The sequence below is a fragment of the Mesoplodon bidens genome (assembly GCF_964165515.1).
Source record: "Mesoplodon bidens genome assembly, chromosome: 3".
Classification (NCBI taxonomy): domain Eukaryota; kingdom Metazoa; phylum Chordata; class Mammalia; order Artiodactyla; family Ziphiidae; genus Mesoplodon; species Mesoplodon bidens.
Genome location: NC_138178.1, coordinates 142,165,208 through 142,189,675, shown reverse-complemented (window position 1 = coordinate 142,189,675; position 24,468 = coordinate 142,165,208). Strand labels below are relative to the sequence as shown.

At 41.7% G+C, this 24,468-nt stretch overlaps 1 protein-coding gene across 10 annotated transcripts in view; it reads right to left on the bottom strand.

The window, feature by feature from the left end:
• FUT8 (fucosyltransferase 8) overlaps positions 1 to 4,636 on the bottom strand; it is a 352,458-nt gene extending 347,822 nt beyond the window's left edge. For 6 of the 10 annotated variants that reach the window (XM_081229286.1, XM_081229295.1, XM_081229291.1 and 3 more), the window contains exon 1: positions 3,206 to 3,724. The gene's annotated coding sequence lies outside the window, so the exon portion shown is untranslated. Of the gene's footprint in view, positions 1 to 3,205; positions 3,725 to 4,441 lie in introns of those variants that run through there. The other 4 variants (XM_081229288.1, XM_081229292.1, XM_081229290.1 and 1 more) reach the window with 1 other exon arrangement.
• Between the last annotated feature and the right edge of the window lie 19,832 nt (positions 4,637 to 24,468).

Sequence of the window (24,468 nt, the reverse complement as noted above, 5' to 3'; positions counted from 1 at the left end):
CTGGTTTCAGAGTTGTTTAGAATCTTAGTTTTGTTTTATTTTTAAGTAAGGAAACTTATTTACATGTTTATTTTTATATGTACTCTTACAATTATGAAATGAAAACACTTTCTTTTGCTTTTATAAATGTGCTATAATATGAAATGGGTGCGTTCACCATTTAATTAAACCAAGAGATTTACTAAATGTACTTTACAGTAAATCAAAAATAATCATTAAAGAAATGAAAAAAGATATAAAAATATTCTAGAATGTCTTATAAAACTGGTTAATTTACAGCATTAACCCCTTAAATATAGTAAACACCTCACTATTCTGTATCTTAGATATTTTAATTTTTTTCAAAGAATCTATTTTTTATTTTAGCAGCACTGAAATTCTATTTACACAATGAAGAGCAATGGAGAACAACCAACCAAACCACTACCCTCAGAAAACTATTCTATTGATTTTAAAATACACACTATCAATTCTACCCTTGAATTTGAAGAATATGTGAACTGTGAGAAGTAAAATCAAAACCTAACTGATTACGGTTCAGAGACCTAAATAAAGTGCCATAGATCAAAAATAACTGCTTCATATTCAAAGGCACAAGTTCAACTTCACAGATCATCTGGACTCACTGCATTATACTGCAGCAGAGAGAGGTTAAGAAGTGACCTTGGGATCCTGCTCTCCAGATGTCGGAGGGACCCATTTCTTTATTAAAAGTATCTCTACTTTTGATAAATACCTAGCTTACTACACACTTGATGTCTTTGCTCTGATAAGACTCTACTTGAAGCTCTTTTGAAATTTTAGGACTGTAGATATTATAAAGAAAAAATTTAAGAAGATGCAACATGCACAAAGGGTCAACATATACTCCTTCCTTTCTGATGCAATGCACAAGAAGGTTAGGAAACTACTATCATACACCCTTAAGTTTAGGGACATATTTTCAGAGATCTTAAATGAGAAATTCAATAAATGTTACGCATTTACTTCCCATTATTTCAGATCATGAAACAAATTTTTAACTAATTTTTAATATACTATATATATATATATATATATATGCTCCACAAATAGCGATCTACAGATATACATCTATATAAAAATTCCCTTATTCTTTTAACTAAAAATTAAGTTTATGTTTCTTCTGGTCATAAAAATCCAGTTTGGGGTGTTTTAAAAGTTCAAACATATATTAAGCCATGCTTTGCTTTGGCACTAGCTCCCCCTCCAGACCAACCTACTGATATAACTGCACTTAAAAAAACAAACAAGTAAGAAACACAAGTTTTTCCAAGCCACTAGCAATTTCAAAATTCACCACTTTTATAGACACTCCAATTCCTTAAAATAACTAGTTAAAATTTGTAACCAAACACTGCAGAATGTAATCAGAGGTACTGTTTTTTCAATTCCATATGTCTCAAATAAAACTGACTTGTAGGAAAACAACTTCAAGTGACTATTACAATTTAAGAACATCCTAAAATACAATCTATATAATGCTACATTTTATGGACATTATTTTGAATCACTAGCCTAATAAACCACAACATACTCTTCATGTTAACTCACTACTTGATCAAAGACACATCTTGCATGTTTCTGCAATCTATGCAACTTTCATTCCAGCTGTTCAGCAATTCAAGAATTCTCAGTTTATAAAGCAGGAAAAGGAAAATTCATGCCTCCAAACCATCCTTCTATGTTCCTTAAATCCTATTCATTTCTAACTCCCTGCATTTTTACATATTAAGCTGTAAAATCACAATTTCAAATGTTTGAATTCCCACCCTATCCCTACTATTGTAGTAGTTATAAATCAAGTAATTAAGACTTTCTATATACATTTTATGATATATTTCACAAGGCTAGCAATGTATGCAGCCTTATTATACGGCATAGGATTTTAGGTTAATTTTAAGTTATTCTGAAGAAGAGAGAATACAGCTTATACTTCAGTATAACTCTATAGTGCTGCAAATTTCTCTCCTAAAATGTTTCCTATATGATGCACCCTTTAAAAGAAGTATGCATAAAGACAAAATTTAATCAAGAAAATAAATATGCACTTAACCCCAAGAATAACAAGGGGAAAAGAAACTATAATTAAACCTTGCCTGCAGTTTCTAAAGAGAGCCAAGCCAAAGTTCAATCAGTTACTTGTGATGAGTTTAATTGTAAACTGATTGAAAACTTTTGTCGAAATTTGGTCTGCGTTCCCTTGAAGTTTGTGGTTTCTTTAGGAGGTTCTGGCTTTCCCAGGTCCACTTTCTTTAGTTGGCTTAAGTCAACTGTAAATTAATTCAAACATGGGAAGAAGAAACAACACCTCTCCCTGCCTCTATCCAAGGCCTCAATCAATAGTAATATACAGCAAAACGCTAAAGCTCACCAGGGATAAATTTTAACCATGACACTGCCATTTAACTTAAGAAATACACTGCGTCTCCGACGTTCTGTGGGGCTGAGGATTGCAAACCCCACTGTGAGAGAAAAACAGGTGCTGCAAACGACAGCCCACTCACTCTTGCAGGACAAACCTTTAACTAATAAATAGGGACTAATTTAACCTTCCCAAATAAGTTTTAGATACTCTAAAACCGCAAACTCATCATTTCCACATCAAACCAGGGTGCAGCGGCACCGTGCACTGCCCTGGCACTGGCCCCTCGCCGGGAGCGGATCTTTGCACGGGTCCACTCCCCGATTTCCAGCCGGAGAACCTCTCACGAAAGCCCCTAACGCACAGGCATGCTCTTCCCCACTGTCTGTGACAACATGGAGAGAGTTGCTGGCGAAAGGGTAGGTAGGTGTAGAGGAGAGAAGAGGGACACCTCCCACCCCCGCCCCCATCCCTTCTCCCCTCCTCGGCTTCGGCCCCTTCCCTAACCAAGGATGCGCGACGCTGGGGGCAGCCGCCGCGCCGCTCCAAGCCCCGGCCGGGGTCGGCAGGCGCCCCTAGCCCCCTGCCCGCGCCCCCCGGGCAGCGCAAAGGCACCCACCAGAGGGTCCCGGGGGCTCCCTCCCCACTTTCCCCGGAGCCGCTGGATAAGCAGCAGCAGTGGCAGCAACAGGCCCGGGGGTTGCCTGGGGAAAAAGAGCAGCGACGGCCGTCAGGCACCTCCCCGGAGCCTCCTGAGATCCAGCGCTTGCCCAGCCCCAGACCCCGAGACGTGCGGGGCCCGGCTCCCAAACGCCCCCTTACCCGAGGCGGGAGCAGAGGCGGTCTCCGCAGTTCCCCAGTCGCCGCCGCCGCCGCTACAGCCCTCAGCCGCAGCTGCCCCGCGTTGGGGTAGTGGGAGGGGTGGCTGGGTGGAGGATGCTATTCCCTACTGAAGGGAGAGGAAGAAACGGAAACAGGAACCGCCGCCGCCGCAGCTGCTTAACGGAGCCTTAGGCGCCACTGACTGAGGGAGAGCGCGAGGCGGCGCGAGCCAAGCAGTCGCTGACAGCGCGAGACCGAGCGCGAGCCGGGCCCCGGGAGCGCGACCCCGAGCAACGCCGGCCCCATTCCGCAAGGAGAGGAAGGGGACGGGTCGGCCGGGGGCTGGGAGGGGGCGGCGGCGGGCGGGGTCCTGGAGCGGAGGGAAACCGGCTACTCCGGTCGGCCGGAGATAACACGCGCAAGCGCCGGAGCGGCTCTGACAACGAGCGCAGGCGGGGAAACCTCGACTAGCGCAAGCGTGCGCGCGCGAATGGGGGCGCGCGCCCCTCAGCGTTCTAGGCTTCTAGGAGAGGGCGCGCATGCGCTGGCCGCTGCCACCTACGGGGACCCCGGCATGTGCCAGGGCTTCTCCCTGCCCCCTTCTCGCCGCGCCCGTTGATAACGTAGTCGCAGCATCCACCGCCCGGCTGAGTTGCGGGCTACAGCGGGACCCGGAGACTTCCAGCAGGGCAGCAGCTGTGCGCGCGGGCGCCGGCTCCGACACGAGCGTAGGCCGCCCTCTACCGCCTGAAGGCCGGAGGCTAAAGGGGGCGCGAGTGGAGCCGGGCTCTCCACTCCAGGGAGCGCCACCTCCGGGGAATGCCGTATTCTCTACCTCCGGGAAACAGACTGGCCCGTGCCAGTTCAGCCCGCGGCCCTAAGGAGCACTGGTATTGGAGATCTGGAGCAGGCTCCTTGCTACTTTTCAGGAGTGATCGCTGCTGCTCAGCCCCTGCAGCCCAGGTCTGGCCGCTCCGCTGCAGCTTGCAGCACGATCACAGAATGGCACTGAAGCCACATGCGACTAGCGAAGCCCTGTTTTATCTTGTGAGAGCTGGTCTTCCACATTCGCCCCGACAGAAAGACCCACCCCCCCGCCACGAGGGCCCGAGTTCGGTGCCTGGCCTCTCCCCCGACCCACGGCTGCAACAGCCCCTCCGAAGCGGAAGTTTATTCAGTACGGGAAGGAGAACATGGGGCGGGGGGGAGGGGGCTTTTCCCTAGGATGCTTCCTACCCGCTCGGACTCGGGAAATTCCTGGCGCCCGCGATGCAGAGCAGTGGGCCGAAGAGCTAGACCAGTCAAGCCCAGACCGCGAGCTGAGCCGGAGGACCTGAGCGCGCAGCCCAGGCACACAAAGTAGTCGCGGGCCGAGTGGGGTGCCATGGAGGCCAATCAGAGACGCGAGCCGCGTGAGTGGAGTGCGAGCCGGCCAATCAGAGGGTGGGAGGATGAGCTTCCCGTACCGAACTCTTCCCTGTAGCCTGCGGACCCAAATCCCAAGCCTGGGGTGCAACACCTCGGGAAAGGAAATGGTGCCCTAAAGACAAAAAAATTATTTCTCTAGACTTGGGTGTTTTTAAGTAAATGCCTTAGGTACTTATCCCAGAGCAAAGAGCGGCGGCCTTTTACATGCCGAGTATGAAAGGATCACAGAAAAGAGACTTAAGAGGCAGTGGTCTGCCAAGATTGCAATCTGCCTAAAAACACTAATAAATTTACATTTATTGACATCTTTTTATAGGCCAGAAACTGTATTACAGAAATACAAATAAGATGCTGCTGAGTCAAAGAAGAAAAAAGTTCCCTGTCCTCAAGAAGTTCAGTTTCCTCTGAAAGAGGTTTGCTGGACCTTATGACTGGTATTTATCCTCAGACCTTTAAACAAAAAGCTGTCAGCGAAGTGGTAGTTTACAGTCATTTTTTATTATTGTTATCTCCCTGTAAGAAGAGAAATTTGAGAGAAAAGTAGAGTGACTTATCTAAGGTCACACAAAAATATACTGGCAGAGCCAGAATGATACTCTAGCTCAGAGTTTAGACACCATCATTCAACCATCATTTATCTAATCCATGGTTGCTATCCTCCACTGAAGAGGTTTCTGCTATAAGCTTATAAATTAAGCAAAATTCTGCTATAAGAGCCACATACTTTAGTTGTTGGAAATTATCAGAAATTTTAGGCTTATGCCATAGTAAGATAGATTAAGGCCAAAGTCTTATCAGTCAAACTCTAGGTAATTTTTAGAAGTCAGAGATGAGGTGGATATTTACTTTTTAATTTAAACAGCACTTTAAAAAAATATTTTAGCAAGCATGTTTAACTTTAAAGCTTACCTTGTATAATATTTTAAGATCTCCAACTTCAAAGCTTTAATTCACATTTGCCTCAAAACATCTGGGTTTTTTAATCTGGGCTTCATTTTTCCGTTCCAAAAACCTAGGCATTAAAACATTTATATTCTCTACCTCCTTCTGCTAAAAAAAATAAAAACAAAAAATTCTGTCCAAGGAATGTTCATCTAGGATTTAGTGCACTTTAATAGGGTGGCATAATATATATTGAAACACCAAGTAACTTTGGTGTCTCTAAAATATGCTCAAAAACTAGTTCTTCAGCAATTCGGATTATGTTCTGTTGAGTCAGTGTGCGTCACAGCCTCTGACAGAGCACTGTTATCAAAGCCTTTTCCAGGACATGCCCAGCATTTAGATGCCACCTCAGAACTGGAAGTATCAGTTAAACAACTGATTTGTGAGAACCAATCTTTACACATTGAGGTCCAGGCCAATAATGAATTTCCAGAAAATTCCCAACAATTCCAGCCTTTAAAAAACACATTTCTTGGGGCTTCCCTGGTGGTGCAGTGGTTGAGAGTCCGCCTGCCGATGCAGGGGACACGGGTTCGTGCCCCGGTCCGGGAAGATCCCACATGCCGCGGAGCGGCTGGGCCCATGAGCCATGGCCGCTGAGCCTGTGCGTCCGGAGCCTGTGCTCCTCAACGGGAGAGGCCACATCAGTGAGAGGCCCGCGTACCGCAAAAAAAAACAAAAAAACACATTTCTTTTACTCTCACAAGAGAGGTAATTACTGAAACTCTACCTTCTTCTTGCTAGGTTAAATTTCTGACAGAGAAAATATCCCCAAAAGATTCTAAACATCTCTGGCCACCAGAAGACATCTCTGTCAAAAGCTGTTTTCTCCATAAGCTCCAGCCTCCCCCTCTGCTTCTAGGCCCCCTAGCTCTTCTTACCCCAGCTGCCTGCCTCTGCCTCTCATCATTCCTAGTTTCTTATATTTGCCTGAGCAAGTAGAATTGCTCCACCACTTCCTCCATGTCTCCCTCACCAACTAGGTTTTACGCCTACCTCTGCTTATCTGATAACTTACAGGCAAGTTCTGCTCAACAAACCATTGTACAGAACATTCTTCATGACATGTTGTACTGAGAACTAATAGAACCTTGTCCGTACATTATATTCTTTTTCATAAGGCTGCGTGAAATTCTTAGTCATCAACTAGAGCTGTGGAGTCTTGCGGATGGGGTGAGGAGGAATCAACCATTAGACAATGGAAAAGATCAAAATGAAAGTTAGTGAGTACATGAGTGGCCATTTTATTGAGAGATTAGCTAGATCAAAGTTAATGAACTTGAATACTATCACATTTCCAAAATTTTGAACATTCATGTAGGAACTAGTTTGAAATTGACTACCATTTCATTAATGACTATAATAAAAATAATAGATGAGGTGTAATATTGCTGAGTGCCAGGCCCCATAATAAGCTCTTTACCTCCGTTATTTAATTCTCAAATCAACCCTTTGAGGTGGGCCCTTTATTACAATGGTTGGGGGGATCAGAGAGAAAGGTTGAAGAGGCTCTCAGGAGGTTCAGCAGCAGCTACTCACCAAATAGTTTAGAAAATTCTCCAACTCTGTCATTGTGGACCAACTGAATATCAGCCCTAGAAACATTCTTTTTTTTTAAATTTTATTTATTTTATTTTTGGCTGCATTGGGTCATCGTTGCTGCACGCGGGCTTTTCTCTGGTTGTGGCGAGCAGGGGCTACTCTTTGTTGCGGTGAGCGGGCTTCTCATTGTGGTGGCTTCTCTTGTTGGGAGCACGGGCTCTAGGCGCACGGGCTTCAGTAGTTGTGGCACGTGGGCTCAGTAGTTGTGGCTCGCGGGCTCTAGAGCACAGGCTCAGTAGTCGTGGCGCACGGGCTTCGTTGCTCCGCGGCATGTGGGATCTTCCCGGAGCAGAGTTCGAACCCGTGTCCCCTGCATTGGCAGGTGGATTCTTAACCACTCACCACCAGGGAAGCCCGCCCTAGAAACATTCTTAATAAATTTTAATTGCTCTTGTTTTCTAATTGTTGCTCTAGCTACGTTTTACTTAGAGGATTCCTTTTTGCAGCAAGTCATCCAAAGGACAGCACTGTTATTACTACATGCAAGAAGGTGTGACCTTGAGATAATCATTTTACCAATTTGGACCTTAGTTTTCTCATCTTCAAAATAAAAGGGTTGGACTAGATAAACTTTAGTTGTTTGCCGGTTCTAAAACAATAAATCTGGGCTTCCCTGGTGGCTCAGTGGTTGAGAGTCCACCTGCCGATGCGGGGGACATGGGTTCGTGCCCCGGTCTGGGAGGATCCCACATGCCGCGGAGCGGCTGGGCCCGTGAGCCATGGCCGCTGAGCCTGCGCATCTGGAGCCTGTGCTCCACAACGGGAGAGGCCACAACAGTGAGAGGCCCGCGTACCGCAAAAAAAAAACAAAGAAACAAAAAAACAATAAATCTAGCTAGTTTGACACATCATTGGCAGCAACTACAAAAATGAAATATGGAAAAACCGTCCATACTTTCAAATCCAATAAATATTTTAAGTCACTTTTGAGCCAACTCCTTAAATAGAAACTCTAACTACACCCACCCGTTAAAGAGCCAAAGCCAGTCTTTCCAATCAGAAGGTTAAATAAAGTGACTGATGTAAAGACTGATGAAACTGGCCAAACTATCCCTCCTTGTGACTTGCCTGCATGGCTGAAATTACTGTCTTCTCCATTAGGATAAAGTATCAGATAGTTCACACTGTTGATTGCTTATTCAACATCTACTCCTGTTCCTTCCTTATTAATAGAGTTCCTTGTTTTTATTTTTCTTTGTTTATTTTTTAGGTAACCATCCAACCTCCGGCTACAGAAGGGCGACTCAATTAGTCTGAGTCAATCAGTAAATGAATTCCCTTGTATGGTAGAGACTCGTAAGGCTTACCCTGTCTTTCCAGGCACATACAGAGTTTACATCCCTGCCACCCACCCCAACACTTGTAGTTCGGTGGACCATGTGACTAGTTATAGTCACTAGTCTATAGTGGGTTGTGGATAAAAGTGATATGTGTCACTTCCAGATAAAACACCTAATTGCAAGTATAAGTCCATCTAGTGTTACTCTTCCCCAGTCTCAAGACCAGTATTGGCTTCCCTGGTGGCGCAGTGGTTGAGAGTCCGCCTGCCAATGCAGGGGACACGGGTTCATGCCCCCGCCTGGGAAGATCCCACATGCCGCGGAGCGGCTGGGCTCGTGAGCCATGGCCGCTGAGCCTGCACTTCCGGAGCCTGTGCTCCGCAACGGGAGAGGCCACAACAGTGAGAAGCCTGCATACCGCAAAAAAAAAAAAAAAAGACCAGTATTGTTGAAGATGATACAGCCTTTGTCAACCTAGGTCCCCAAGAAAGAAGAATGTGAAACAGCCCACCTCCCACCCTTATCAAGTCAGAATGGATATATAGTTTGAGTAAAAACTACACCTTTGTTGCTTAAGCTACTGAGATTTGGCGGGTTTTTTGTTTTTATTGCTGTGTGACCTAGAATCTAAGTTATGCTAGGTCCTAGACTGCCCTAATTATTACACCTGAAAACCATTGTAGTCCTGGGGTAAACTGGTCCCATCAACTGAAGGGAAGGATTTGGGGCCCCTGCTTTGGGGAGAAGATTCTCTCTTTCCTACCAGGTATGAACAGGTCAGCCTATAACCCAGATTGCCACTGGCAGCAATCTAACAACCACAAGAGGAACTAAACTTAGAATGAAGTCGACACACTAAGGATGGCAAACAGAGAGAAGAACACTTGAAGATATGATTGAGCTGAAGGTTATATCACTCCTGAAGGCTAATCTTCTGTGGACTTCTAAATCTGCAAAATAATAATTCTGCTTGTTTGTTTCTCCAAAATGCTGTAAGCAGAAAATACACCTTGAATATCATTAATTTCATCACAGTTCCTAACACAGATCTAGCTCAAGAAGCACTCAAAAATATTGGATGAATTAAAATTTTTTTAAATATAATAGCTCATACTCTTGCCTTCAGAAATAAAATATTACTTGTATTAACAAAGGGGAAAAGTAATTTGATTCAACTCAGTCTTTTTACAGGTGAAGAGAAGACCCAGGTACGTTACAAAATTTATGAAGTTCACATAGCATTGTTATGGCAGAACTGAAGGGGAAAAACAACCTAATAATTGCTTCATCAGAAATGACTGTAGTCTGGGCATATACCCAGAGAAAACCATAATTCAAAAAGACACATGCACCCCAATGTTCATTGCAGCACTATTTACAAGAGTGAGGTCATGGAAGCAACCTAAATGTCCACTGACAGACAAATGAATAAACAAGATGTGGTACACATATACAGTGGAATATTACTCAGCCATAAAAAGTAATGAAATTGGGTCATTTGTAGAGACGTGAATGGACCTAGAGACTGTCATACAGAATGAAGCAAGTCAGAAAGAGAAAAACAAATACTGTATATTAATGCATATATGTGGAATCTAGAAAAATGGTGCAGATGAACCGGTTTGCAGGGCAGAAATAGAGACACAGATGTAGAGAACAAACGTATGGACACCAAAGGGGGAAAGCGGGGTGAGGGGGGAGCGTGGGATGAATTGGGAGATTGGGACTGACCTATGTACACTAATTTGTATAAAATAGATAACTAATAAGAACCTGATGTATAAAAAAAATTAAATTAAATTAAACTTTTAAAAAATGACCATAGTTTCCAACTCAAGATGGAGAAGTAATGAGACAGTATATTACCCTGGTTGTTAAAAACTTTGAAATTAAGACAAAAGTAGCTTACTTATTAGCTATATGATCTTGGAAAAGGTACTTAACCTCCCTGAGCCCTGGTTTTTCCATCTGTAAAAGAGGATAACAATCTCTAACTCAGAGTTGTGAGGAATAAGTGACTCAACATATAAAAAGCACTTAGTGGGCTTCCCTGGTGACACAGTGGTTAAGAATCCACATGCCAATGCAGGGAACACGGGTTTGAGCCCTGGCCCAGGAAGATCCTACATGCCGCAGAGCAACTAAGCCCAGGCGCCACAACTACTGAGCCTGAGCTCTAGAGCCCGCGAGCCACAACTACTGAAGCCCACATGCCTAGAGCCCGTGCTCCATAACAAGAGAAGCCACCCCAATGAGAAGCCCGCGCACCACAACAAAGAGTAGCCCCCGCTCGCCGCAACTAGAGAAAAGACGGCGTGCAGCAACAAAGACCCAATGCAGCCAAAAATAAAATATATTTATATAAAAAACAAAAAAATAAAAAGCACTTAGCAAAATGCCTGACACATAGTAAACATTCTATATATTGAAGCCACATCAAAGGATGTTTATTCATGGCTAAATCAACTTTTTTTCCATTAAGATAGATCCTGTTCTCCTTTATCATTTATTTAATTCAGACCGCTGACCTATGTTTTTCCATAATATATAATTATAGTGAAGTCTATACAATTGTGTAGCCAGTATACACCTTTCCTATAAAAACGCTCCTCCCATTTCACAATTCTATAATATGATGGCAGCTAGAGAAGTCATATTACCGCTGACTGTCCCCTTGACCATAGCTAACTGGTCAAGAGGTGCATATCAGACCCAAGATGAACCAAGGAAGCCATTCCTCCAAGATTTTTAGACTTTGGAAGAGAGGTCATGCCAAGTGTCACCTAGATATAAAATCTGGGAAATGTCATTGGACATGTTTTTTTGCCAAGTGGAAAAAACACATTCTGTATTGAGAAAATACAGTCAATGGACAGGAAGCAGAGAGGATGCAGAAAATGTCTCTGTTGTACTGGAATTCCCAGTTCCAGGTTTTCTTGACCATTGGCAGAATCTCTGCCTTTCCTTCTGCTTAGGTTTGCCCCTTCCAAGAGTTTCCCCCATATTCTTCCTATATATTTCCCATTTTGCATAAGCGAATTCCAGGTGAGTTTATTTTAGATGCAGTTAATGTAATGATATGCTATATGATATCATAAAATAAAAAGGGAAGATCTTAGATTCATTATCTTTATTGACAACTTGAATGATACCTCTAAGAATATAATTGTCAAGTTTATAAAAATGAATCAATAAATTTTTATCAAATACCAGCTATAGGAAAAGTACCTGTGGCAGAGATTTCAAATTACCCCCTCTTACCTATTCTCTCGTTCCTTCATGGTCCTATGGCCAATCAACTAAAATCTTACATTTCCCAGTCTCCTTTGCCGTGGGTGTGGCCACATTACTAAATTCTGGCTGTTGAGATCTAAGCGTAATTTGGGACTTCTACTTTTTTAAAAAGAAGTCATAAAAAGAAAGGAGTTATACTCGTCTTCTGCCTACTCTCCATCCTATTACCTGGGACATGATATGATGACTGGAGCCCTTTCAGCCATCTTGGACCACGAGGAGAATAGCCATATCCTAGGGATAGCATAATAGTGAGTAGGAAAGAGGCTGGCTCCCTGACAAATTTGTGAACCCTCCATGCCAATCCTGGAGTGCTTACCTCCAAAATTCTTTTATGCAAAAAAGAAATAAGCTTCTATCTTATTTAAGCCACTATCATCTAGGTTTTTCTGTTACATGCCACTGAACCTAATCCTGATACAATGCCATAGTAGTTTGATAAATTATATTGAGTTAAGTTGGATTGTTAATGCTTTGCAAGAAGAGAGACAAATCCCAAAATGTTTGAAAACATTTGAAAGAAATGTAACAAAGACAAGTACATTCTACTACTATATTTTAAAATTTTAAACCAAAACTAAAACTACAGTCTGGGGAAGAATGGGATAGGTGAAAGAGAAAGAATTTTTTCAGAGAGAAAAATTCCAGCCAAAAAAATAATTACCCCTGTCAAAATGTTATAAATACTTGCTCCAGTAAGAGTGAGCTTCACTGAAGTCACCAAAGTTCCAATGTTCCACTTTACAGGGGCCAAAACTCTATGACTTCACCTGAGGAAACATTTGGCTCCAAGGGGAAAAACTAACTCTAACCAAACTGACAAAAGTCTGAAATACCAGAAGGCCCCTTGAGGGCAGAGATCCTGCCTATCTGTCTTGATCACCGCTATGTAGCATATTTGTTGAATGAGTTCATTCATTTTCATTGCCATAGACCTGCCAAGGGGAAAATCAAGAGAGTAATAACCTCTGGTTAGTCAGGATCTTCTACCGTTTCCATGGGAACAAGGCAGTATAGAGTTGTGGTTCAGAACGTAGATTCTGACTATATTTGAATCCTTGCTCTGCCACTTAATAGTGATGAGACCTTGGGAAAGTTTTTAAACCTCTTATTTTTTCATTCATGTAAAATGGGAATGATAATGTGATCTACCTCATCGGGTTGTTGTGACTGTATAAATGAGTTATTACTTATAAGCCTCTTAACAACAGGGCCTGGCACAGAGTAAGCACACAATAAATGTTAGCCATTTATAGCTCTACAAAAACCCTGAGCTAAAGCAAGCCTTTGTGAACACTACTGTTATTATCTGATCTAAATCCAAAGTCAAGATAACATGAAAACAGAATCTCAGGAAGAAAAAAAAAATGATTGACAAGATTTCCTGGGCCAAAGGCTGAATATCATTTCATTTCTGCAGTACATGCTACAACACAACTGTTGGTATTTAAAACAAAGAGTAAAGATTCTAAAAACAACCCCCTCTAAATTGTGCTGGCATGATTTACAAGTAGACTTGTAAACTCACACAGATAGGGTCAAGTGGGGCTAACTTATATGTATTTCAAGGTTGATCATTTAAGTTTAAAATACATTCCCAGTCTTCTGGGCTCTTACACTCACATGTCAAACAGCTGAGAAGTCCATCCAACTTCCAGAGAGGGAAATCTTGTTGGGTCTTCATGTCTTTCTTTACTCAGTCACATCATAGATCTTCTGGCCTTCAGTCAGGTATTACTTCTGGTCCAAACTACTGTGTCAAGGTCGTGGAGGTTGCCCCTTCAGCACGGGGTATGGGCATGAGCATGGCAGACCCTTTAGTAGAGGCAGGAGGTGGGCAGACAAGAATTGACATCTCTGGTACCCAGCTGTACTCCTTTTCCTTGCTTTCTCCTTCAATTTTTTACAACTCTACTAATCCCTCTAATGTTCACATGTAGATCTTACAACTCTATCCTTCTACTTACTTAGCAATTCAACTCAATCTCAGCCTTCATATTGGCCTATGAAAACTCCCCAGTCCAGTAAATTTGTTTCTAGTAAATGTCAGTCTTGATTTTGTTTATGAAGTCAGGTAGGCTGTGTTGAAGTTGGTCTCCACGTGGACCATCGAGCTTCCCACCAACTAAATAACTTGCCTGCCTTACAATGGTCTGATCACAAGGTGAGCTCTGGTCACAAGGAGAAATCATAATCTGTGTAAATGCAACACTTGGCTCCTTTTAAAAACAGCAAAAAGGTAAAAGCCCTATGATAATGGGACAAAACTGTCTTCACATAGGAAAGACAGACATTTTAAAAGTTAATCTCTAAACAAGTTTTATTAAAAGCTAATGTTATCGTGTGTTGAAACAAAGAGTTTATGAATGTCTAGTATATAAATAGCAGCAATAGAAGTCATATAGCTCTGAATTAACAACAAGGGAGACTGGAACTAATGTCTCTGCCACACGCAGCAGATGACCTACACAATCATAAGTGGCATGGCTCTGGATGCAATAATTTAAGAAATAACCAAGAGATGAAATGGATAGCAGGAGGTGAATATCAGGAATTATAAGAGACATGATAACTGGTTAGGTGAAAAAGTGCCTAAAGATAAGTGAGATCTGAGGCTTGAGTGAATCATTATTTGATACCATTAAAATAATTCATGGTTGAGTATAACCACAATTAGAATTCAGGTCTTCTGATCCCAAACCAAATATTCTTTTCATTCTGTCAGGCTCAATATTTCATTTGCAAAAAAGCAAAATTATAACAATCACTGAATCAGATGGATTTATCATTGTCATCCCCAGTGTCTGGAATAGTGCCTGGCCTCTTAGATGTACTCAATGAATAGTAATTGATTGAATGGATGAGTGAATGAATGAATGAAGAAAGTTGAATTTATTTCCACAGAAAAGATCTGACAAAATAAAAGAAGTTTTGTCTTTACTTGTTGCTAGATCTTGCAAATGGTTTCCAATAAATTTCTAATAGCTTTTAATAGCTATTTTTAAAGGATCATAGGAAACCTTATATATACTTATGTCCACATTCCTAACTAATAGAAGAAATCCAATTAACTTTGTCTTTCCTTTTATAGGAGTATTCTTCATTTTAAAAATAAGTGTCTAATAAAATAATCTATGCAGTCCTTTCACTTTTAACATTCTGTGTGCCTCTAAGAGAAAATGTGCTTGATTAGTTCTCCTCCACATCTTACAATGAATGAATATACCAACTCCTCCCAGATAGATATGGCTGTGGTGGCCATATGTTTTTCACCAAGTGGAGTGAAACTAAATCTAACAACTAAACCTAATACTTAAATATGAATTTTCCTGAAAAGCCTAAGATATATGGACACGATAGGGATGAGTCTGAAATATGTATTTAAAGTCTGCATTATAGTTATGCTTCCTCACAACCATGCCCTTAAAATGTCCTTGGCTGTATATCAGGGCTGATGTTGGCCAATACGGCAAAATTCTGATTAGTCAGGAGCCTATTTTTATTGTCTGAGCCCATGTAATAGTATTTTGAATATTCAAAGAATATATTTGTCATCTATGAGCTTAACTTAGTAGCAGGGAGGCTAAGTGAAGCTCTGGTAAACAGGATTGCACACAGATAACTTTGATTTTGTGGTGGGAGAGTTTTTATCCTTCCTTCACTCTCTCCCAATTACTACTTACCACTTTGCTCATCAAAGGACCTGGGATAAATTTTACATTCATCACATCAAATCTAGAACTCCACTATCAGCTGTAGATGAAGACAATTTAAAAAAATTTTTTTTAATTGGAGTATAGTTGATTTACAATGTTGTATTATTTTCTGCTGTACAGCAAAGTGAATCTGTTATACATATACATATATCCACTCTTTTTTAGATTCTTTTCCCATATCAGTCATTACAGAGTATTAAGTAGAGCTCCCTGTGCTATATAGTAGGTCCTTATTAGTTATCTATTTTATGTATAGTAGCATGTATATGTCAATCCCAATCTCCCAGTCTATCCCTCCCCACCCCTCTCCCCCTGGTAATCATAAGTTTGTTTTCTACACCTGTGACTCTATTTCTGTTTTGTAAATAAGTTCATGTGTATCATTTTTTTAGATTCTATATATAAATGATATCATATGATATTTGTGAACTAAGACCAATTTTTACAGGTAGAGACTAATCTGAATAGTTTTGATTTGGGGGGGTTTTGTTTGGTTTGGTTTTTTGGTTTTAGGCTTAAGTCAGTCATGCTTTGACAGTATCATGGACCATGTAATATCTGGAGATTCCTCCTGTATTCATGACTCATAATTTTCCACTTATATAGTTCTAGAAAAACCAAGCTGCTGGGTATGGATATTCATTAAATTGCTTTGCACAAAAGAAAGGATATTGCTCTTTTTATTACAGTCAAAATGAAAATTGAATAAAGTGTATCAGATTTCCCCTAATATCCCTACAATCTTCTCCAACTGCTAGAATCATCTTCCAAAGCTTTCTAGACTCAAGAGCACCTCAAGTTATTGTCCTCCTTTATGTTCCCAACCTCTTTGGTAGTCAGGTTGGAGCCATGTTCTAGCCACTAGGATTTGGACAGAACTTATTTAAGTCACTTCCAAGTCTGGTCATAAATGCCCCTGTGAGAATCTCCAGCTCTTTCTTCCACTGCCTCGGTGATCTTGGAGCCTGCATATTCCACGTGATCTCACGCTAAGAAAAAGGTAGGCATCCCAGATCCCTGAGTGTCCACTAGGAGGAAAACCACCCTACAGGCATTGGACCGTGACATGAGCACGGAATAAACCTTTATTGCTTTAAGCCACTAGTGTTAATTAACCAACAACCTTACTGGCTGAGAGGATAATGGGGAGCTAAAATCCACCTCCTGACTTAATTACCAAACCACATGCCTTGGCACAGTCTTTTACCAAAATGAGTGAGCTTGTCTGCATCTCATCCTCTTCTAATTCACATACAGATGCCAAAGGACTAGCATGGCCCTGACTGAATCCCACTCAATTGATCATCCTGCCTCCACTTTGCAATCCCTCTGTAAGAGGCTGCCAGATTAATGTTTCTAAAGCATAACTCTGATCATGCCATTTCCTGCTCAGAAACCCCCAGAGGAGCCCACTGCTTCATGGATTAAGGCCCCAATCTTTAACATGGTCTCCAAGACCCTCCACAATTCATTGAACAAATGCACCTATGCATCCTAGTTACTACCTTTGTCTTCTCACCGCCCCCACCCCCTGCCCCGTGTTCTCTGGCTCTGGAAGCCTGCATGGCATGAAGCCAGGAGCTCCCTCAGCCTGACTCCACAGAACAGGCATTCATTTTCCCAGCTTATGGAAACTCCACCTTCACTGACTCCGAGAATTTCCATAGTATAGAATTTCTTCAAGGTTTCCAAGACTTCTGGAGTCACCTTTTCCTTTAATATCCAGATTCAAAAGCTCAACTTTCATCCTGTGTATTATAAGGGCACCTCCATCTGCTTATTTGTGGGGGGAGGGGGAATCTGTCTCACAGCTGTTCTTGAGTTCTTAATTCACTTTATAGCTTGCTCCTCCATTTTGGCTCTGCAGCATAACAAGAAATCAGCTGTATTCTCCCCCCTGGTTGGACCCTACTTGTGAGCAGTGTGTCACTAGCAACTCATCTTACCATGAGGGAACCAAGAGGTGAGGGAAAAAAAAACAACATATAATACAGCTACTCCTATTCTGTGTAGCAGCTAGGATTCACAGATGAGATACAGGATGTCTAATTAAATTTGACTTTGAGATAAATAGCAAATCAGTTTTTTAGTATAAGCACATCCCAAGTATTGCATAACACACTTATGCTAAAAAATTATTTGTTTACCTGAAATTCAAATTTAACTGAGCATTCTGTATTTTTATTTGCTAAATCTGGCACCCCCAATAGAGGCCTCCCTTTCGTTAAATTCTTGAGCTTTGGTTCAGACTGGGGGTGGGGACGGGTGGAAGCAGGACTCTTCCGCCAATGCATAATCCACCAAAAACACTGCTGTTTTAAATAACATTTCCCCCCTCAACGAATGTTTTTCTCCCTGTTATTCATGTGTCATAGTAATTTCTACACAGTAATATCCCACATATGACAAAAATAAGCTTCATGAAGTCAGGAATATTATTCTTCCTATTCTTTCATTGGCTGGCTGGACCTCGGAGCCATCTTTCTGGCACTGACTATCTACTTGCTACATTAGTGTTTCAAGAATTCAAAACCAGCAATAGCACCAGAAATTTTAAAGCAGATAACAGAGTCATAAGAAAATGCCTTGGGCATCCTAGCACTTTTTCTGACTTACATTATGAGCCATGGATTTTTAATTTTGGATTTGCACATGTTTCCAAATATCTCCCCACGTCTTCCAGGAAATATTTGGCTGGGTTTTACCTGAGGTGCATCAGACACTCATAGGAACACAGGTCATGCCTAGAAGTCATTCTTTTAAGATAGCTTGCCAGAGATGTAACTCTCTCCCTCAAACATAAAAGGTAGCACCTCCACTTGGTGGGTGTTACTTCATTCTCTTCTAAACACATTTACACGTTACCTGCAGCCTTGGAATGTAGCAAACGGGCCATGAGTTAACATCTTGTGAATCTCACAGCCTCACTGTCCAGCTCCTGCACCCTGTACTTTCTTGGTTGCTCATATGGAAGCCAGAAAGATGGGTGGGTTAGATTATAAAGGCTAATTAAACACCATAAAATGTATATAGGACCATTAGAAACAAATGGCCCTGTTCTTTCTCTCAAGCACCCATATTCAAGCAGGCATTAGGCTCCACAGTCATTAGGTATCTAGCACGATGATTCTTTTCATAAGGAATGGGAAATTAATCACAGCCATGGAGGTACCCTGTACTTTCCTAGAGTAATAGTAGAAAGAGTAGGTGTGGTCTGGTTCCTTTAAACACATAATCTAGAGATGGGGAAATTTCCCAGACTGCTTTATAGAAATCTCATGCTTTTAGAGAATTTCAGTTACTTCACTAAAAAAATATGTGTACATATATATCCAGTAGCAAAATTTTTTTAACTAGATAACATATACACATCATTAAAAAAATTCAAAGGATATGTAAAAGGACATAAAAAATTCAAAGGATATGGAAAAGTGCCTCTTCCATACTGTCTCCTAATCTTCCTCCCCTGAGGTATCAGTGTCACCAGTTTGTATACCTTTCTAGATGTATTCTCTGAATATACAAGCATGTATGTATATGTTGCCTTAAAACAGATTTAATTCCTTTTAAAATCTTCTTTATTGTAAGAGTACAACATAAATATAGTGATCTTGGGGTTTTTTTTATTTAATAATATAATCTTTGGAAGCATTCCATATTAGTGCATGGCACTCTGGCTCAGTATTTTTGACTATTGTATAATATTTCATTGCATGAATGTACCACTAACCAATCCCAATATTGATCGACTTTTTGTTTGTTTCCAACTTTTGCTATAATAAAATCTTTTCAATTACTTCTCCCTGTTAGGAAAATGGCTTCAAGTACTACTGAGCTATTCAACAGATAGTTATTGAACACCCATCCAATACACTGCACCAGGCCCTGTAAACAATAATGAAACTAAGAATATTCCTACACATTTCCCCTTCTTCAAATTGTTTGGTCACTTTACATGTGTGTGCTCTGGGATTTGTAATTATCCCTCCCAGGTCTGTAACTAAAGGCTCCTTCTTCATCTATTAAAACACTCATCTTCTCTTCTAAAGTTACTTTACTATGGCAAAGTGGGAAGTCCATAACTACAAATCTTTTAACTATCACATCGGAGACTATATATCAATTCTCTCTGCAAAGATACACCTGTGCTTAATTTAGAATTACAGAATTTAAGAGACAGGGAAAAACCTAATGATCATACAAACCAACCTCTTTATTTTCTAGATGAGAAAAGTAAAGCTAAGAAAAGGAGAAATGGCTGGGCCATGGCCAAACTCTAGCTTATTTTTCTGATACAAATTGGTTCAATATACTCCCCCATCTTCCATTTAAAAATCAAAACTGATTTTCACTTGTGGCCATGATGGAGTAGCAGGGACCTGATTTACCCTCTATCTTAAACAAATGGAAACCAGACTAAATATATATAAAAAACTGTTTTCAGATATTAGACAACATGCAAGCACAAGACAGTCATCTCTGAAAGAAGAAAAACACATGACGTGAAACTATAATTGCCCCAGCTTACTGCCTAGAGAGATTCCAGGCTACAGCACAGGCAAGGGAACCCCACCAAGCCTGGCAGCTTCCCTGAAGTTAAGAATTCAGATTGGCTAAGGTAGCTAGAATTTGTAGGGTAGGAAAGCTGCACAGAGAGAGACAGAGAAGAGAGTTCTGGAGTTCCGCAGGGCCTTCCGCTTGAGTCTTGAGCTGAATACTGATCAGCACACATGTGTGAGGAAACTACCTGGGGAGAGGAAGAGAAACACCTGAAAGGAGCAATTGCTGGCATTCACACAGGGCTGGAAATAATCCACATTCCCAAGAGCCTGAATGGAAAAACCTTCTAACACATTGGGTGTCGTGTTGAGTACTCAGAAAGGTATTGCCTCATTAGCAGGCCAAGTGAGCCCTATATTAAAGGCGGCTCTGCTTCTGCCTATCAGAGTTTAAATGCAAGCCTCAAAAAGATCAAACTGTTTCCAAGTAACTTCACTGTGTCCCAGACATAATTCAAAAATAGTTAAAAGAATAAACCCCCTCCCCCCAAAAAAGTCCAGCCTCAAACAATGTGAAATTCACAATGCCTGTGATTCAATTTTTTATCGGTACTTTTTCTTTAACCAGGCATTCAAATTGAAGCAGGAAATCCCAGAATGAGGAAAACAAATCCTTCAATAGAAACAGAGCCAGATATGGCACAGGTGATAAAATTAGTAGGTAAACACTTTAAAACTGCTATTATCAACAGCTCTTATAACTGTGCTCTATATGTTTAAGAAAGTAGAGGAAGGAATGAGCTTGTTAAGGAGAGAGAAGGAAGATTTTTTTTTAATGAAGTTCTATTCTTTTTTTTAATTTTATTTATTTATTTATTTGATTTTTGGCTGTGTTGGGTCTTCGTTGCTGCACACGGGCTTTCTCTAGTTGCAGGACCGGGGGCTACATTTTGTTGCGGTGTGCAGGCTTCTCACTGTGGTGGCTTCTCTTGCTGCGGAGCACAGACTCTAGGCGTGCAGGCTTAAGTAGTTGTGGCATGCAGGCTCAGTAGTTGTGGCTCGCAGGCTCTAGAGTACGGGCTCAGTAGTTGTGGCACATGGGTTTAGTTGCTCCACGGCATGTGGCAGCTTCCCGGACCAGGGCTCAAACCCGTGTCCCCTACATTGGCAGGTGGACTCTTACCCACTGCACCACCAGGGAAGTCCCAGAGAAGGAAGATATTTAAAAAGACCAAAGTTGAGCTTCCTAAGATGGAAAATTCAATATTTTAGATGAAAACTCTGAACTGCTACGAGAATTATAATTTTTGCCATTATTTCCATCTTATCAACACCATAATGAAAATAATATTTTCATTGGGTCTAAAAATACTCCTTTTCATATAAAAATCTCAATGTGCATCAAAACCATCAATGTAGAGTAGTGTTTGCACAGTAAAAATATGTTAGCTGCACTCACTATTGGTATTTATAAAGAACAGAGCAGCGCACAGCCTTTTCTATATGCAAAACATGTTAAGCCAAGCATAACTTCTATTCAGAAGTGTTTAAAGTCCAATGAAGAACAAAAAATTGGGTTCTGTGACTTCATTTTTAAGCTTGGTACATGTGTAAATTAAAGAAAAAAGTTCTATATGTACCACTTAGGACATAACATAAAGCTAGAGATTTTTAGACCTTTGCCAGGATCAGTGATGTCAGTATTCCCAACAATTTGTTGATGAGCTGCAGTCTAAAGTACCTAACCTAAGAAATAGAGATAAGAAGGAGAAAATCAAGCAAGAAGCAGAAGTAGGACCAAAAAAAGGAACTCTTATGTAAAGTGGGAAAAAATGTGAGGACTGCGGTTTACAAGTGTATATGAATCTCCCTGACATAGGCTGAGGAGGAGATAACATGAAAATGCAATTAAATTTAACCAACAGTTATTGAGTGCCTGTTATCTGCAATACACTGTACCAAATGAAGTACTATCCCTTTCCTCCAGCAGCACAAAATATGATGCAAGAGATGGATGCAGATACATAAATAATCGTATCATAAGTCAGATTGATAGTTGCAATAACGTAGACATAACAACAGCTATGGGAGACCAGAGGAATGAAATAACTGGTTCTTGGGGTAGGAAAATAAGGGAAAACTTCACAAAATAGGTGACATTTGAACTGTGTGCTAAAAGACACAAGGGATTTTACTATATATAAATGGGGATTATGTGGTTATCCTCCATTTAATTTCCCCCTCCCTCATACCACCATTTATTCTCTGCCTCTCTTCCCCACTTTTTAATCAATAGACTGCACCATCTGACCATTCTTGGTGGTTGGCGGGCTCCTAGTTGAATTTGGCCAATTAAAGACACCTGCCAGAGATTAGCGGGAGGAGGAGAGTTTGGGGTATTTATTCACTGTCCCCTCTCTGCTTCAGCATATGGTTTGGCAGTGGCTCTAACCCTCCCTGCCTACAGTTCCTACTGATGGCCCTCTCTCCAAGGCTTCAGCTCTCACCGAGATGTGGTAATGGTATTTCACCCCCTTGGCCTTTGAGCCTACAGAAAATAAGAGTATCCCACTCTGTTATTCTATGGATGTCTCAGCCACTCTTGTAGCTTCCCTTTACCTTGACTGTATCTCTGTAAGTCGTCCCTTTGTTTGAAGCATCTGAGCTGAATGCAGTCCTAGACAGAGAGAATAGTATAAGCAAAGGCAAGAAGGAATATATGTCATGATTCAGGAACCATGACTGCATTATGGGGAACCTCATGGGGTGGGAATCTAGGCTAGAAGAGAGTGGTTTTAGAGAATTGGGGTCAGATTGTGAGCACCTCACTGAAGAATTTGGGCTTTATTCTTGGGTAAGCATAATCCAATGGTGGTTATTTTCCCCCCAGTGGTGGTTACTGAGTGGAGACAATCAGGTCTGTGTTCCAGAAAGATCTTTCTACTAGCATGTGGAGGATGGAATGAAGAGGAAAGAGACTGAAGGCAAAGATGCCAAGTAAGAAGTTACTGCAACAAGGTCCTAAAATGGGGCATAGGATGGTGGTAGGGAGAATGGATTTGAAATTGGTCAGTATTAAAATCTACAAGGCATGGCAAATAAGTGAATTGAGCGGCAAAGCCAAAGAAATTTTTAAGAGTGACTTCTAGGTCTCCAGCTTGGGATAATGTGAGAATGGTACCCCTATAAACATAGAGACAGAGATTCTTTGAATGGGGAACATGAGTTTGATTCGGATCACCCAGAAAGCGAAGTGCTATGGAGCATTCAGTCCGAGATGCTCAGCAAGGAGCTGGAAATTTGGGTCTATGTATCAGGAGAATGTAAGACCTAAAAATAAAAATAGATATTCTAGAGCTATGGTTCTCAGTCCCGGCTGTACTTGAGAATCACCTAAGGAGCGTTTTAAAAATAGATGCCAGGACTTCCCTGGTGGTACAGTGGTTAAGAATCCGCCTGCCAGTGCAGGGGACACGGGTTTGAGCCCTGGTCCGGGAAGATCCCACATGCCGCAGAGCAACTAAGCCCGTGTGCCACAACTACTGAACCTGCACTCTAGAGCCTGCAAGACACAACTACTGAGCCCACGTGCCATAACTACTGAAGCCTGTGTGCCTAGAGCCCGTGCTCCACAACAAAGAAAGGCCAACGCAATGAGAAGCCCGCACACCACAGCAGAGTAGCCCCCACTCGCCACAACTAGAGAAAGCCCGTGTGCAGCAACAAAGAACCAACACAGCCAAAAATAAATGAATAATTTTTTTAAAAAGCATCTGTTAAAAAAGAGATAGATGCCAGGATTCAACTCCAGATCAATCAAATCCAATTTCTTGGTGATATCAGGAATCAGATTTAATTGGTATGGATTTAATCAGACTTGATTGGATTTAATCTGGGTTTGCACTTTAAAAGAGCTCCCAGGTAATTCTTAGGTGCATCCAGATTGAGAAGCACTAATCGAGCAAAGTAGGAGCAACTAAGAATGGGTACTTGAGGACAGCAGCATTTAAGGTACTGACACGGGAAACGATAGAGTGGCAGGTAAAGATAAAGGCAGTCAAAAGAATTTAATCAGGAGAGTTGCTAAGCAATCACATGCCATGAACAGGTGGAAGAGGAATGAGAAGTCATTACTGATCTCTGGGAAAGCAGTCTTAGTTGCTGCAGAAGCCAGCTTGCAAGAGGCAAGGGGCAGATTTTAGATGAGGAATTGGAGGGAGGGAGGGTAGACTACTCTTTCAAGGTTGGCTATGTAGGAGAAGATAACCGGTAACTTAAGGAGCAAAAGCACTGAGAGAAAGTTTTTTGGACTTTAAGAAGGAATGCAGGGCTTCCCTGGCAGCGCAGTGCTTAAGAATCCGCCTGCCAGTGCAGGGGACACAGGTTTGATCACTGGTCCGGGAAGATCCCACACGCCGCGGAGCAACTAAGCCCGTGCACCACAACTACTGAGCCTGCGCTCTAGAGCCCGTGAGCCACAACTACTGAGCCCGCGCACC